This window comes from Erinaceus europaeus, chromosome X, assembly GCF_950295315.1.
Source record: "Erinaceus europaeus chromosome X, mEriEur2.1, whole genome shotgun sequence".
NCBI classification, from domain to species: domain Eukaryota; kingdom Metazoa; phylum Chordata; class Mammalia; order Eulipotyphla; family Erinaceidae; genus Erinaceus; species Erinaceus europaeus.
This window is the reverse complement of record NC_080185.1, coordinates 6,880,157-6,892,200: the sequence shown is the minus strand read 5'-3', so window position 1 is coordinate 6,892,200 and position 12,044 is coordinate 6,880,157. Positions and strand designations below refer to the sequence as shown.

At 39.5% G+C, this 12,044-nt stretch overlaps 1 protein-coding gene across 4 annotated transcripts in view; it reads left to right on the top strand.

Annotated features, from left to right (window-relative positions):
• Nucleotides 1-12,044, top strand: part of AFF2 (ALF transcription elongation factor 2) — a 637,776-nt gene that overhangs the window by 516,603 nt on the left and 109,129 nt on the right. The window lies entirely within an intron of this gene.

Genomic DNA, 12,044 nt, shown 5'->3' with positions numbered 1-12,044 from the left:
CAGAGAAACATGCAATTTCTGCATGTTGTGCTTGTCGCAATCGATGACCAGATACTGACTAATGCCTCCTACAACAAAGAATTTATCTACCTATGAGTGTTTCAACTGCCAGGCTAGGGGCTATTTGGCTTAGCATAACCCTTTTCTCATAATAACCTTCAATCAGACCTGGGTGAAGGTATGCTACTTGCTCAAGATCCAAATGGGGGGAGGGGATGCCATGATGTGTCATTTCAGAATACATAGAACTCACAGCCTTTTTGCACACAAATGTCACAGAACATGTGTCTGGTTTTGTTAAGGAGGTGACAAACTAAGGACCACTCCCAGGAATCTGGGGATCACTGAGTCAATTGGACTTGTAGTGCTAGAAGGAAGAGATATCACTATAATTTTCTGGATGAAAAAGTGGCCAGCCCAAGGTGGTACTTTCCCTACTCTTCATTGAGCCCAAATTAGTCCTTTTCCTGGACTTCTTGATCATCCCAATTTGGGTCCCAAATTCACAGTTGAAGCTTGAAGATTGTGTCTGAGTCGCTAGTTAGCAAATCTTGGGCATAGTTACCATGTATGCCTAAGTTTATTGGAAATTTTCAAGTCTTGTGTTTAATCTGAGTTCTGGTGTACTCTTGAGCAATATGAACAGCCCAAGAAAAGGTTGTTTTGGAAGGGGAAAAAAAACGGAACCAGGTGGTGGCACACCTTGTTGAAAGCACATGTTACTGTGTGCAAGGACCTGGGTTCTAGCCTTAGGTCCCCACCTTCAGGAGGAAAGTTTTGCAAGTCATGAAGAAATGTTGCAGGTGTCGCTCTATCTCCCACTCTCTATCACCCCCTTCTCCTCTATTCTTTGGCTATCACCATCCAAGAAATAAACAAAGATAATAAAATTTTTAAAAAGCATTTTTTTTAAATTTATAAGTTGGCTCAGATAACTTATTGGGGCTTTGCTTTAGGATCAGGAGTGTCATCTTGGGTCCTGCTACTTGATGGAAGAGCTACCAGGCTGACTGCAAACAGCAAGAACCTTGTCTGGGATAAAAAATGGAATTCATATTCTTATTCAACCAAATTTGTCTTTTTCAATAATTTTTTAGCAAGGTCAAAGAGTATAGGCCTTGTCAATACATAAATGAGGAGTTCAGATTTGAAAACAGCCACTAATCTTAGATTAATCATTCATAATTCAAGTCAATGGGCAGAGAAAGCAATAAATTTCCAATTAGATGAGCCCACATAAACTATATTTCAGCACATATCTCATAGGAGCCTAAAATACTACAGATGTTTACAAATTTTCTAGTAAATTCTGGTTTTGCTAGAGGGAACAAACTGGTTTGATATTTAGCCCTTAGTCATGTGTGAATATATTTGCGTGTTAATTACTAGTTTGTATACTAAAGTATAGACTATTGTGTCTTAAAATGACTGTGGAGTCTTTCCTTTAGCTGACCAATCTTTGTTGTATAAATAAAGATGGATATAGACTTCTTATCTAGAATAGAATGTGATATAAAGAAAAGAAAGTCTAAATACACTCTACTTTAATAGTAAGAAAGTATCATTAGTGTTTTCTTAGTTTGGGAATACTTCTATCACTGAGTACCTACTATGCACCTATTATCCTGGTTATACATGGCAGAGAGAGTGTCTCTTTCTGTTATTGTCTCCTATCAAAAGATATGTCATTTTTTGAACAGTAACTCTTCCAATATCAGCAACAAGGAACAAATATTTCAAGGTGTGGCTATGGAGTAGGAGCCATTTCAGATCATGTTACTGAGAAACTAGAAAAAAAGAAAAAAGAAAAATTACTGAAAAACTAAAAAAAAAAAAAATACAACTAGGATCTCTCCAGAAACTCACTAAGTCACAGCTACCAAGTTGCAGATGCTACTATGATTTCATCCTGAACTCCCAAGGCAGGTGACCAAACCACTGTGTCCTAGAACCTTACCTCTTCAGAGTCTTAACCCACTAGGGGAGGATAGAAACAGGCTGAGGATATGTATCAACCTGTCAACACCAATGTCCTGCACAGAAGCAATTACAGAAGTCAGAACTCTCACCTTCTATACCCCAAAAAGAATTTTGGTCCATACTTCTAGAGGGGAGAAATAATAAGGGGAAGATGACCAGAGGGCTCTGAACTCCAATTCCATCATGACCCAGAGAAGATAAGAGGAACAAAGAAAATGGGGCACTCAGAAGTAGCAGTTGTGAAGATAAACATTAAATTACTAATGCAATTTTTTTAAAAAAGGAAATTAAAAATTCAATCCACAAGTCCCAAAACACAAGGTAACCAAATGCCACTTCCTTGGGCCCATTCTGATGGGAAGAATAAACAATGATGTGATATTAAGCCTGGTATTTCCCAATTTTCTCCACTTAGGTAGTGACTAATACCAGCACATTATTCTATTTTTAATTTCTTTATTGGGGAATTAATGTTTTATATTCAACAGTAAATATAATAGTTTGTACATGCATAACATTTCCCAGTTTTCCATATAACAATACAACCCCCACTAGGTCCTCTGTCATCTTTCTTGGACCTGTATTCTCCCCACCCACCCACCTACCCCAGAGTCTTTTACTTTGGTGCAATACACCAATTTTAGTTCAGGTTCTACTTGTGTTTTCTCTTCTGATCTTGTTTTTCAACTTCTGCCTGAGAGTGAGATCATCCCATATTCACCCTTCTGTTTCTGACTTATTTCACTTCACATGAATTTTTCAAGGTCCATCCAAGATCGGCTGAATACGGTGAAGTCACCATTTTTAATAGCTGAGTAGTATTCCATTGTTTATATATACTACAACTTGCTCAGCCACTCATCTGTTGTTGGACACCTGGGATGCTTCCAGGTTTTGGCTATTACATGTTATCAGCACATAATTCTTATGAGCACAACATGCCTCTTTACCAAAGACAGTACATTTTTCATTAAGTTACAATATACCCAAACTTTAGTTATAATGGAAAAGTGCCACTTAACAAGTACAGTTTGCTGAAGGGCTTGGGTTTGCTTCCCAGAAAAATAACCAATATGTAGGGAGTAGGTCTCAATGGGATGCACACCCTTCTGTATTCTGTTCTCACATCATCTTTGGCCCAGCCACTTGAAAAACACCTGCTGGTTGGCATACATGTGAAGCAAACATGTAGAGACAAGTAAAGAGTGGCATTGGCAGGGCCTTGACAGACATGGTGGATAGAGCTGGAAAGAAATTCAGAGAGCAATGGAAAACCTCAAAAAAGTGCTCAAAAAGAAGCTGACAGCATCAACATGGAACATTCAGTAGTTACGTGGGAGCATGGGCAGTGGTTATTACACAGGGAAGAGGTAGCAAAGATCAAACTGGGAGATGGACAGTGGCACACTTGGAAGAGAGCGCATGAGCACATGTTTCAGTGCACAACAAGCTGGGTTCAAGCTCTCAGTCTCTATCCAGTAAAATAAAATAAAAAGATCAAGGATCAAGCTGGCTGAGGGAAGAGTAGGGGGTGGGGAAGCCTGACCTTCTGCCCAAGAGCAGGCTGAAAATTTCCCCTTGCCACTGCCCCTCTAGAGTCCTAATCCTATATGGTGGTAGGAGATGAACAAGAGTCCCTTTAACAGGGACAGGACAGATCCAGGTGAACTTGGTCCAGATGCTCTGCTTTCTGACCATAGGGAATCTGTGAACCCTTCAGCAACCTTTCAGACAGATACATCCTCCAGTTTTCTAGAGTTTTACGCTGAGCCTAATCTCTGTATTGAGTCATTGTTCACTAAGTGACTATTTCAGATAAGACACAGTCCCTTCTACTTGGAACACACTTCCTCCAATTACTACCTGTTAAAACTCCACTCCTGCGCTGATTATATCTTGTACTGGCTTGCTTTGTGCATGCATAGAAGAAAGTGAATGAAATTGAAATGCGAGAAACCCAAATACTATAAGGATAAACCACATGATTCTGCTGCCTACACTTTCAATGTTCAAATACAAGGTTCTTCTAAACTCACTTGCCACCTCCACCGAGATGCTTAAATACAGCAGGTAGTGGCTTCCTGAAGTTTGCAACCCCTAAGTGTAAAATCTGAAATATATGCAGGCATCCAGGTGTTGTAAAATGCTGAATGACATTTTCTCCTCTTAATCTGCAATCCTGCCTGTGCCTGCATGCTGCCAGTGAAACCCTAGCCTATAGGATATAATAGAGACCACTTGCTGTTTTATTCATTCCATGGGAATATATTTAAATGCTGTAATTAACCAGTTAATTTTTGTATTTGGGCAAGTGCTGTCAGTATTTGTCTCTTTAATGGATCTAGCCAATTCTTCATGTATTGATTCTTAGATCATTTGAATATCTTAATGATGAATTCATTTATTAATAAAGGAGTTTCCCTTTTGATCCTAGGCAATCAACACAGTTTACAGATACATGCCATAAGGTTAAGGCATGACTGTATTTGAAAGTCTAAAACAAATTGATGATATTGATGATAAATACAGACAAGCTATCCCCAATAAAAAATAAAATAAATAAATATGTTATAAAAACACAAAATAAGCATAGGCATGCAAAATAAATGCAGTCAGTCAGTTGTTCTTCTGCCTTGTTTCTATAACCCCTTAGTCCTATTATTTGATATTATCTGAATGATTGGCTTTTTAAATTTACATAAAGAAATATGCACATCCAGTACAGGTGTATCTGCAGGGAAAATGTCAGGTAGAAGCATACAGGACACACACACTAAAACCATGTTGAGTAATGCTGAGAGCATCAGATTTTATGTTTGACTGACAGCATTTTGATGATTAAGGGGTAAAGCAGTAGCTGAACATGGAGCTTTGTAGAAGGATTCCATAGTTACAGTATCTCTATGCCAGCAAGAGCACTCACTTTGATTTGTCTCAGCAAAAAAAGGATACAGGCTGGTGGGGTTTGTTTTCTGTAAACTTTTAGGGGAGGGTCACAGTTTCTAAAGTCTAGATATAACTATTTGGAGCATGGTCCTTAAAAGCCCCCTAAAGATTTTCTGGGTTTCTTTTTATAAATATAGAATACACATATGTTAGACTAGACCAGTGGTTTATGATATGTAATCACTGACACAGAATTACCTTGCTACTGGTGGGAAGCAGGGAAGGACACAGACCTTTGGTGATGGGAATGGTGTTAATATACACTCCTATTGGGAGTCTGGCAGTAGCACAGCGGATTAAGCGCACTTGGCACAAAGCGCAAGGGCCTGCTTAAGGATCCCTGTTTAAGCCCCTGGCTCCCCACCTGAAGGGGAGTCGCTTCATAGGCAGTGAAGCAGATCTGCAGGTGTCTGTCTTTCTCTCCCCCTTTCTGTCTCCCTCTCCTCTCTCCATTTCTCTCTGTCCTAACAATGACAACATCAATAACAACAACAATAATAACTACAACAACAATAAAAAAAACAAGGACAACAAAAAGGGAAAATAAATTTTAAAAATAAAAATAAAATAATAAAATAAAAATATACACTCCTATTAACTTATAGTCTCATAAATCACTATTTAATTAATATGAGAGGGGAAAAGTTTTAAAAAAAAAAAGAATTACCTTGCCAAAGAGTTGTGTAGAAGTTCTATGGGAATGTGAAAAGTGATTAGAAAGTTTCCTAAGTGTCTTATATGTAGCATTTACTCCCTAAATAAATGAGATTTTGAGTATGCCAAGTCTAGGACTGAATGTATAGCTACTTTCTCTCCTTCCTTCCTTTTTTTCCTTCTGTCCAAAGAAATATGAATAAGGAATTGTTTAAAATGTCATATTCTAGGTCCCAGGTTCAATCCCCCAAATGACCATTAGCCAGAATTGAGCAGAGCTCTAGTATTTCTTTGTATTTCTCTCTCATGAAAATAAAATAAATAAAAGATATACAAATTCCAAAAACAAGTCATCTGGAAAAGTGGAGTGTCAAGCTTCCATGGATTCCCACAAGCACATATGTACGTGTGTATATGTAAAAAGAGGAAGAGGGGTCCAGGTGGTGGTACACCTTGTTGAGTGCACATGTTACAATGTACAAGGACCCACGTTTGAGCCCCTGGTCCCCACCGGCAGGGGGAAAGCTTTACAAGTGGTGAAGCACTGTTGTAGATGTCTTTCTGTCTCTCTTCCTCTCATTCACCCCCTTCCCTCACAATTTCTTGCTGTCTCTATCCAATAAATAAATAAAGGTAATTTTAAAAATAAAAAGAAGAAGAGATGAATGGCATTGGCATCACAAACACCTTTGACATATACAGGGATGGAATGATGATAATAATTTATTTTTATGTTTTTTAAATATTTATTTATTCCCTTTTGTTGCTCTTGTTTTATTGTTATAGTTATTGTTGATGTTGTTGTTGTTGGATAGGACAGAGAAAAATGGAGAGAGGATGGGAAGATAGATAGGGGGAGAGAAAGATAGACACATGCAGACCTGCTTCACCACCTGTGAAACGACTCCCCTGCAGGAGGGGAACCGAGGGCTTGAACCGGGATCCTTATGCCAGTCCGTGCGCTTTGACCACCTGCACTTAACCTGCTGCGCTACCGCCTAACTCCCCAGTCATTCATTTTTTATTGAATATTTTATTGTGGTAGGATCACATCATAACATACATTCCAGGTGTGAATCATCACAAATCCACATCTGTATACACTATGCAGAGTTCACCAGTCTCATCCATCACCTGATATTTGATTTCTTTTACCTCATTTACCATCCCCCTTCACCCTTTCTTCTGGTAACCACTGATTAGGTCTTTTTTTTAAAATATTTATTTTATTTATTTCCTTTTGTTGCCCTTGTTGTTTTATTGTTGTAGTTATTATTGTTGTTGTCGTTGTTGGATAGGACGGAGAGAAATGGAGAGAGGAGGGGAAGACAGAGAGGAGTAGAGAAAGATAGACACCTGCAGACCTGCTTCACCGCCTGTGAAGCGACTCCCCTGCAGGTGGGGAGCCGGGGTTCGAACCGGGATCCTTATGCCGGTCCTTGTGCTTTGCGCCACCTGCGCTTAACCCGCTGCACTACAGCCCGACTCCCCACTGATTAGGTCTTATGTTTTAAAAGTTCATTTTTATTTTATTTGGTTAATTCATTTGTTTGTTGCTCTATGTATCACATAGGAGGAAATACCCTCATTTAAAAAAATTTTCTTTATTGAGTGATTACTGATTTACAGTCGACAGTAAAATAACAATAGTTTGTACACGTGTAACATTTCCCAGTTTTCCACATAACAATACAACTCCCACTAGGTACTCCTCTGCCATCATGCTCCAGGACTGGAACCCCACCCCCACCCCAGTGTCTTTCACTTTGGTGCAAGACACCAACTCTTGTCCAAGTTCTGCTTAGTGTTTTCCCTTCTGATCTTGTTTTTCAACTTCTGTCTATAAGTGAGTTCATCCATGTTCATCCTTTTGTTCCTGAGTTATCTCACTTGACATGACATCTTCAAGCTCCATCCAAGATGGGATAAAGAAGGTGGATTCACTATTTTAAATAGCTGAGTAGTATTCCATTGTGTATATAGAGTACAACTTACCCAGCCACTGATCTGTTATTGGGACACCTGGGTTCCTTCCAGGTTTTGGCTATTACAAATTGTGCTGTTATGAACATAGGTATACACAAATCTTTTTGGATGGAAATACCCTCATTTTCAGATAAAGGAAACTGAGGTTCAGAGGTCATAGTCAGATTGCTAATGTCATGATGGGGAAGTGACAAAGTTGGGGGCTAGGGACAAGGTTTCTGGATTTCACTTTAAAAGAAATGTTCAACCATCAGGTTCCAGATGCTAACATGATGCCGACCGGACTTCCCTGGACAGATGACACCACCAATGTATCCTGGAGCTCCGCTTCCCCGGAGCCCCAACCTATTAGGCAAAGAGAGAGGCAGGCTGGGAGTATGGATTGACTGGTCAACACCCATGTTCAGTGGGGAAGCAATTACAGAAGCCAGACCTTCCACCTTCTGCATCCCACAATGACCTTGGGTCCATACTCCCAGAGGGATAAAGAGTAGGAAAGCTGGGAGTCAGGTGGTAACGCAGCTGGTTAAGTGCAGGTGGCACAAAATGCAAGGACCGGCGTAAGGAGCCCGGTTCAAGCCCCGGTTCCCCACCTGCAAAGGAGTTTCTTCACAGGTGGTGAAGCAGTTCTGTAGGTGTCTATCTTTTTCTCCCCCTCTCTGTCTTCTCTTCCTCTCTCCATTTCTCTCTGTCCTACGCAACAACGATGACATCAATAACAAGAACAGTAATACCTACAACAATAATAAAAAAACAACAAGGGCAACAAAAGGGGAAATAAGTAAATAAATAAAAGAATAGGAAAGCTATCATGGGAGGGGATGGGATATGGAGATCTGGTGGTGGGAATTGAGTGGGGTTGTACCTCTCTTATCCTATGGTTTTGTTAATGTCTCATTTATTAAATAAATAATTAAAAAATGTTCTGGTTGATCACACGTATTACAGTGCACAAAGACCCAGGTTCAAGCCTCTGGTCCCCACCTGCAGGGCAAAGCTTCATGAGTAATGAAGCACATCTGCAGGTGTTGCTCTTCTCCTTTCTCTCTCAATTTCTCTCTCCTATTAAATTAAAAAAGAGTAAATCAAAACTATTAAAAAATCTCTTGCAGGGAGTGAATTGGGAACACGTGTGTGCACAATACCACTGAATGACCTCCAGGCCCATTGTTTTCACTCTTTTTTTAAATTTATTTAGATAGAGATGAGAATGAGTGAGAAGAGTGAGGATAGATAGCATAATGGTTATGCTCAAGTCTGAGCCTCCAAAGTCCCAGATCCAATCCCCTATACCATCATAAGACGAGAGAGAGAGAGAAAGAGGGGGGGGGGGGAGAAACACACATAGAGAAGGAACACACCGCCGCATCATTCCACCATTTATAGAGCTTTTCTGGTGCTACTCATGGTGCTCCCATGTGGTTCTGGGACTCCCAACTCAGAACCTCATGCAAGGCAGGACATGCATTCTACTAAGTGAACTGTCTCTCATCTCATTCTCTCCCACTGCACCATATTTATATATAATCTTTACTTTTCTAGTTGTTATTGTCACCACTGAGATTCCACTGATCCAGGACTATTCTTTTGGATAGAAAGACCGAAATAAAGAGACAGATGGACAGAAGGAAAGGCACCTCAACACTGATGCTTTCTTCAGTACAATGGGGGCTGGACTCAAACTTAGGTGTGTGTATGAAACAGCAAGTACAGTATTATAGTGAGATATCTTGCTAGCCCAGTATATATTTATTGCCATTTTATTTCATTGATGATAATTTCTTTTTGATTTTAATGTATTTATTTATAAAATGGAAACACTGACAAGACCATAGGATAAGAGGGGTACGGTTCCCACCACCAGAGCTCCATATCCCATCCCATCTCTGATAGCTTTCCTATTCTTTAACCCTGTGGGAGTATGGACCCAGGGTCATTATGGGGTGCAGAAAGTGGAAGGTCTGGCTTCTGTGATTGCTTCTACGTTGACAGGTCGATCCATATTCCCAGCCTTTCTCTCTTTTCCCTAGTGGGGCAGGGCTCTGAGGAAGTGGAGCTCCAGGACACATTGGTGGAGTCATCTGTCCAGGGAAGTCCGGTTGGCATCATGGTAGCATCTGGAACTTGATAGCTGAACTTCCCAGTTTTGAAGCAGCCTCCTTGCAGAGCTCAGGCCATGTACTGTCTCCAAGTCACCTTCTTGGCTCCCATCGATGATCCCTTCTTATAGCAGAACTTCCTCTATAGCTAGATAAGAATCATGTTAGGGAAACATGGCACAAAAATAAGTATAATATACATTGTCAAAAATCATTTAGATGTTGAAACTTAAAGCAACATAATTGTTATTCAGCTAGCCTTTACTTTCTATTCAGTTTTAATTATTTTAATGTGTATTTTTAAACTCAAATTTAGCGGTAATCTCAGTACGTAGCCCTCTTAATTCTGGGTCAATTACAGTGTGCCATTTCATTCTGATATCCCTTCTTTTGCCAGGTGTCTCACATTCTGCTACATGTATCTGGGAGCTGGAATTGTCTTTTCATGTTCAGTAATTTCAAATGAGGAATTTTCTACCTGTATAATTTGTAGCTGAATTATTATACCTTAAAGGCATATGTATTTTTCACACAAATAATTCACTGAACTTTTCTCCAAAGTTTCTTAATTGAATAATTTCTTATAGTATGCATAGGACAAAGTCAAATTGCAATTGCAGTGCAAGTAAGAAACATAAATTGTGAGTTGTGTTTCATTCCTGGCAGTGACTCCCTGTGACCATTTAGTTTAGAAATTAAAGGTGATGAGCTGTTGGAACTCTGGAATGATCCTGAGTGAATTTTCAAAGAAATGAGAATCTCAGCAAAGACGTTTTCAATCAATAGCCAAGCAACCCAGAAAAAATTAATTTAAATGCAGTTATTTCTCATAATGGTTGTACAGAAAGACATGTGTTTCAAAGAAACTGGCCTCAAACCTGATTATGTTTCTCCTGATCAAAGAAAAATAACTGAGTCTAATTGACAGTCCTGAAGCCCAGAGAATAGAGGACATTTTCAAAAAACATGTCACTGAATCAAAGCTAGGTTAAGTAATGTCACTTTGATTTTTCCTTTCCTGACTCCTGCCAGTGACATGCTCTAGCTATCACATCCACCTTGCTTTAAAAGGAAACCACTTGAGCATGTGCTCATTACTTTGTGGAAAAAAAGTATTCTAGAACAGACATACTTGAATTTTAAGGGGTTGGGAAAAAGTTAGATTTGTGTGAGTTCCATGTCATCAGCCCATGGCCATATCTTATTCCAAAGCAGCCAGTATTGGGGCAGTAAAAAAGCAGCTCAAGAAGACAGCAGTGAATATATGCAGATGGACAACCTACTCTAGTGAAAGTCAGTGTCCAGTCCTTTCCAGGGACTGTTTGGGGACAGACATTCAAATACATGTGACATGGCACTTGGTCCTGAAATTCACATATTCTTTTTATCTTATTATTATTATATTATTATTTTACCATTTTCACCTGTTACCTCATCCCCTAGTTTTCTTACTATTCTATCACTTGCCAAAATTCAGCCTCTGACACAAATGGTGAGAAAATATGAGTTTTGCCTACTAAGCCAAAGAAAGTGCTCAAATATTAATGGGTATTTATCTAGCAACAGAATATGAGGCTTCAAAGAGGAAAAGAGCTTGATTTGATCCAGTACCATCTATGCTTTGGATGTGTTCTATTCATGTAAAACAGTTTCCTCGAAGTAGGTTGAGTTGCTGTTATGCATGAGTTCTCTGTATGCGTTTTTGTACTGACCTCTCAGAATGCAAAGTCCAATGTTAGATTTTAAATGATCTCTGGTCCACGTGGCTGGCTGCCTGTGCATTCTGATTTGCAGCAGTGTTCCTTTCCTCTCTCAGCCCTCACCCACCTCCAGGATTTACAAATATAAAGGCCTCCAAATAGACACTTTTTTTCAAAGGGTATGAATGAGCTTTAGGTTGTCAAAAATGGTATTTCTATCATTAAATGGTATGTCTATCCACTGATAAGGTCTAGAGGAGTACAAGTTTGGTTTCTGATCACATAATGATGCTATAGAAATATGAAAAAAATCAGTAAAACCCTCCAGGTGCTTAAACAGTTTGATAGACTGTAGCCATTCTGCCATCAGAGCCCCCAGCTGTGTTGCTTAGCAACATTTTAATTCCAGAAGAATCGAAGGAGGTGCAATCCCTGTGGAGAGGGAAACAGAAATAATAAAAACAGAGGGCTGTTGACAGATGATCTGAGTTGTTTCTTCTAATATACTGTGAAGATCACTAGCTCTTTTCATGAATGATAAATGGACTGTACACAGATCAATGGGTTCAGCAATAAACTAGAACCAGGCTCCATGTCTAAAGCATCGCAGGCCAAGAGTCCCAGAGATTTCCTCATTCTGGTGATTCGGGGTGTGTATTTTCTTAAAGGTTCCATGAGA